Below are 4,604 nucleotides of genomic sequence, written 5' to 3' on the forward strand. Positions count from 1 at the left end.
CACCTATTTTATAGAGCAATGAAAGACACTCACTGATCACGTCTTCTGACAATGCATATTCTTCTGGCTATAAAAGACAACAATATTAATTATTATAACAACTTTCCAGTCACAAATTATTACATTCATTTCGCTTGATGTGCGTTGCCAAAACACAAAAAGAAATAAAATTTAAAGTTGGAGAATCCGGGCATCGATCCCGGTACCTCTCGCATGCTAAGCGAGCGCTCTACCATCTGAGCTAATTCCCCAGCTCGGCTTCCAGCATGCTACTTATTATTAGTTAATGCTTAAAACATGACCGGCTATATTAGCTATTACAATCGTTTAGCGTACCTGTGACCACAGGCATTCCAACTGTAAAGACCATGTTTTTCATCAAGGCATTGTGTTTACAACTATATTATCTACTTTGTCGTACCTATTTAAGATCACAAAGTTGACGAAGATTTGGCTGCTGTTTCTAGCATGCCGAGGGGACTGCTTAGTGAAGCTCTCCCTCGTTGAGTCGTTCCAAATTCTATAGTGGAAGATTCTGCGACCCACGTTCCTCAATAAAACAGCGTTAGGCGAAATATGAACTAAAATATTTTTAAAAAGCTTCCGTAAAATATTCATACAGCAAAAACAACAACTATGACGGATCTAGTTCAAAACGGGGGCACCAGTATTTTCTTAACGAAACATTTTGAAACTTGGGACACTGGTAGAATGTGTCAAAAATTTTTTTCTGTTCTATAACACAAAATAGATAAGTATACGAAGTTTGAAAGTCTTTCGGTACCAAAAACACTACATAAAACATAAATGAAAACTGGTGCCCCCGTTTTGAACTAGATCCACTATGACTGTTAATTTAGTTAAAAAAGAAATTTATTATTTTTATTATATGAAAATAATAATTTGTACACCAAAAGAATAATATTAAAAATATCATTTCTACACTCGAATAAATAAATGTGTGCTTAACAACAGAGTTTACTGTTGTGGAACGGCAGAATTAGCAGAACATCGGCCAAAATGCCTTTTCTTTTTAATGCTCCATTTTCAATTCCAGTAAACATTGACTTTTCATTTCATCCTTCGTGGATGTATTTAAGTAAGATATTTTACATCAACTATTTTTGTAACTGTGGTACCCTTAGGAAGGAACTTTTCTCAGGTTTCCGGCGTCAGCACACCTGTGAGCTAGTTGTAAATAATTTCAAGTGATTTCCCCAATACTACACAAGATTTCAAATGTATCAAGGTCCTCGAAGAGGGCTATATGGCTCTCGTTGGGAATAACAATTGTACAACGCGTACCAACCACTACCCACAACATATAGCCTTGTATTGAAGTTAAAAATCTATTTTAACTGTTGAAATATATTCGTGACTCAAGTGGAACGGCGAGGTGAGTTTTGGACTTTCGACAGGGGGGTCATTCTTCGAAGAAATTGAAAGTTTTCTGAGATTTTTTAAATGTTTTCTGTCTTAATCCTTTCAGAGTCGATAGAAAATAAGAAGCCAGGGCGATTGATTGCCGGAACTGTAAAGACATCGGACTAGTTGTCTTGCGGTATTTGTTTTGGCTCTGCGTTCTGCGTTCAAATCCTGCCCTGGCCTACCTGGACGGTAGGTTTAACACCGCCAACTGGCTCCTTGGGTGTCTTTAGCAAAGTTCAATCTGTTGCAAATATCAAGGCCATATCTCCGGTTGGAAGATATCTTCCTCCCGGCATACCTACACAAGTGAGCCCCACCTATCTACTCACTGATTTCGTTTCTTCATAACTTTAAGAAAATTGGGTATTTTTAAATAAAATTTTCTGCAAATACCCTTCAGATTTTCAGATGGTGTAGATCATGATTATATCGAAATTTAAGGCGACTAAAAAAAAAAAAATAAAATAAAAGTGGACACACACACATAAATACTGACACACATTCATTACCACACTTTGGTGCCTGGGGCTCGTGGTGGTGCTTCAGAATTTGGATTGTGGGAAGATTTTTGTAAACTGTATTTTCTAAATCTGAGGGTGCACCATTGAAAAGTGAGGGGGCAATGCCATCCGGCGCACTTCCTTAGCGATGGGCATGCACGCATCACACACTCTCTCTTTTACTTGTTTCATTCATTTGATTGCGGCCATGCTGGAGCACCACCTTTACAGTCGAGTAAATCGACCCCAGAGCTTATATATATCTACACAATATTTTTTTTCAAGGTATAATTTATAGAGAATTCATTTAGAAATTCAGAACAATTGCTATACGATAAAAATACAAAAATGTTGATAACACTGCAATGCAAAGAGAAAAAAAAAAAAAGAACAGAAATAAACAACAATCTACTGTTTTTCTGTCTGTGATATCTGACAGGCTTACTACGAAATAATTGTCACAATTTGTAATAATTCAGTGAAAAGAAATTTGGTAAAAAAAAATAATTGTGATGTGTGTCTGTATGTATGTGGGCTCACCGTTTTTTTTGTTTCACATGTGCCACTGGCATGTGAAAAGCCCCTTTCGAACATTGGGCCTCATGGAGGCAATGTAGCTGATGCTAGGTGTTGCATAACTAGCACTTGTGTCGGTGGAATGTAAAAAGCACCTTTCAAGTAGTGGGTCTTATGGAAGCAATGACAAATGACCAAGACCTTTGGCAATATGCTGTGCTTGAGAAGAAGACCCATTCAGCTAAGTGAAATTGTAGTTGTGGTAGACACTGATGCCATACAAATGGCACTCTTGGAGTGGTTGGCATTAGGAAGGACATCCAGCCATAGAAACCATGCTGAATTAGACAGTTCTGGTCATACCCCCAACCCATGCCAGCATGGACAACAGACATTAAAAGATGATGATGATGATGAAATTCTGATATAATCGTAAGCTAAATCAGCAGAAAGATATTTATAGAAAATTTCATTAAAAAAATATCCATTTTTTTTCTTGAAAGTTATGAGGAAACAAAACCAATGTGAGGTGTAGGATAATTGTAGTGGTATACCCTTCCTTCCTCCCACTAATCTTGGAGACCCCTAAAAATAAAAAAATAAAAAACAACTCAAAACACTGATCTCTAACATCTACCAAATTAGGAATAATTTAAATACAAATTACAAATTAAATCAATTACCTTTTCATCGCCCTCTTCCTGTTGGTCCCCTTCTTCCACATCTTCGTCTTCCTCTAGTACTTCTGGCAATTCCGGTTCTGACATTTCCATCTTACCACCTCTACTTTCTCTGCAGAATCAAACCTTTTCACAGTCTTTCAACCAAATTGTTCAAAAGTTCTTCATAACAGCGAACTCATGCGGAAATTTTCTTCAACATTCGTAGACTTTTTCTCTTCAATCTTTTGTTTATTTTAACTGCCTGCTTTTTTTCTCCTGTTTTCCATTGTAGAGAAATAAAGAAAAAGAAAATGGCTTGGGTTTGTAGTCAGAAATTAATTAAAAAAAGCCCCAATTATATATATATATATATATATATATATATATTGTTGTATTTCGAGATGGTAATTTTTTGTTTCTCAACACACTCTTTCACATCAGGAATCTTGCAAAACAAATTCATAAACACACACACACATATATATATGTATATATATGTGTGTGTGTGGTGTGTATATATACTCACATACATACATACTATCAAGGAATCTACAACTACTCTATACAGATTACAAGTTCAGGTTTATACATGTAATTATTGGGGCACTGGAATATGTAACATACTGCCTAAATACCAATCTTGAGAAATTAGGCTTCTCAAAACCAGAAAGGAGAAAGCTGGTTCAAAGACTACAGATCCAATCCATCACTGGAACTGTAAAAATCTGTAAAACTTTCCAGAAGTTTATCCTTTAAATATATATGAGCATGTCTAGACATGCAACTATATGCATGAGAATACATACATAAAGCAAAACATACAAATCTGCACATATACATACAAACAAAAATACGCTGTTGTTGATGTTGAAATTCCAATGAAGGAGCCTTGGATCTATGTTAAAAACTGATTCTTTCTCTTTTGGCATGAGATCTTGAAATAAAACTGAATTATGACAGACATGCATACATACATACATATATATATATATGATGGCTTCTTTCAGTTTTCATGTACCAACTCCACTCACGTGTCCTTGGTTGGACTGGGGCAATAGTCGAAGACACTTGTCCAAGGTACTGCATAGTAGGACTGAACCCAAGAGCACATGGGTGGGAAGTAAAATCACACATGTATATGCGTATATGTTTGTATATATATGTGCTTTCAGTGTGAATGGTTTACAATATTTTTAAATAAATATTTTAAACATTCATGATATTTCTGAAGTTTATATCATTGTATATGCCTGTATACTTTATTTTACCTTACTTTTTAGACATTTTAGAGACTTAAAACTATATATTTATTGATTCTAGAAAAAATTGAACACACACACGCACACACACATATATTAAATCTTGTGTTGGATATACGGTATTGTTCCTGTAGTCTTCTACCCTTATGTATCCATTCTTACTATAATTTGTATATAAATATATATATATATATATATATATATAATATAATATAGGATAAATTCTTTATAAGAATTTA

At 35.1% G+C, this 4,604-nt stretch overlaps 1 long non-coding RNA gene and 1 other non-coding gene across 2 annotated transcripts in view; both read right to left on the minus strand.

Moving 5' to 3' along the window:
- LOC106868464 (uncharacterized) overlaps window positions 1-4,604 on the minus strand; it is a 7,266-nt gene continuing 2,662 nt past the window's right edge. The window contains exons 2-3 of the long non-coding RNA XR_001409298.2: window positions 3,128-3,382; window positions 1-67 (exon numbers count right to left, since the gene is read on the minus strand). This is a non-coding gene — a long non-coding RNA (uncharacterized LOC106868464). The remainder of the gene's footprint in view (window positions 68-3,127; window positions 3,383-4,604) is intronic.
- Trnaa-agc (transfer RNA alanine (anticodon AGC)) lies at window positions 179-251 on the minus strand. Its single transcript has one exon. It is a non-coding gene; the product is annotated as a tRNA-Ala (tRNA).

The sequence above is a fragment of the Octopus bimaculoides genome, chromosome 12 (genome assembly GCF_001194135.2).
Source record: "Octopus bimaculoides isolate UCB-OBI-ISO-001 chromosome 12, ASM119413v2, whole genome shotgun sequence".
NCBI lineage: Eukaryota > Metazoa > Mollusca > Cephalopoda > Octopoda > Octopodidae > Octopus > Octopus bimaculoides.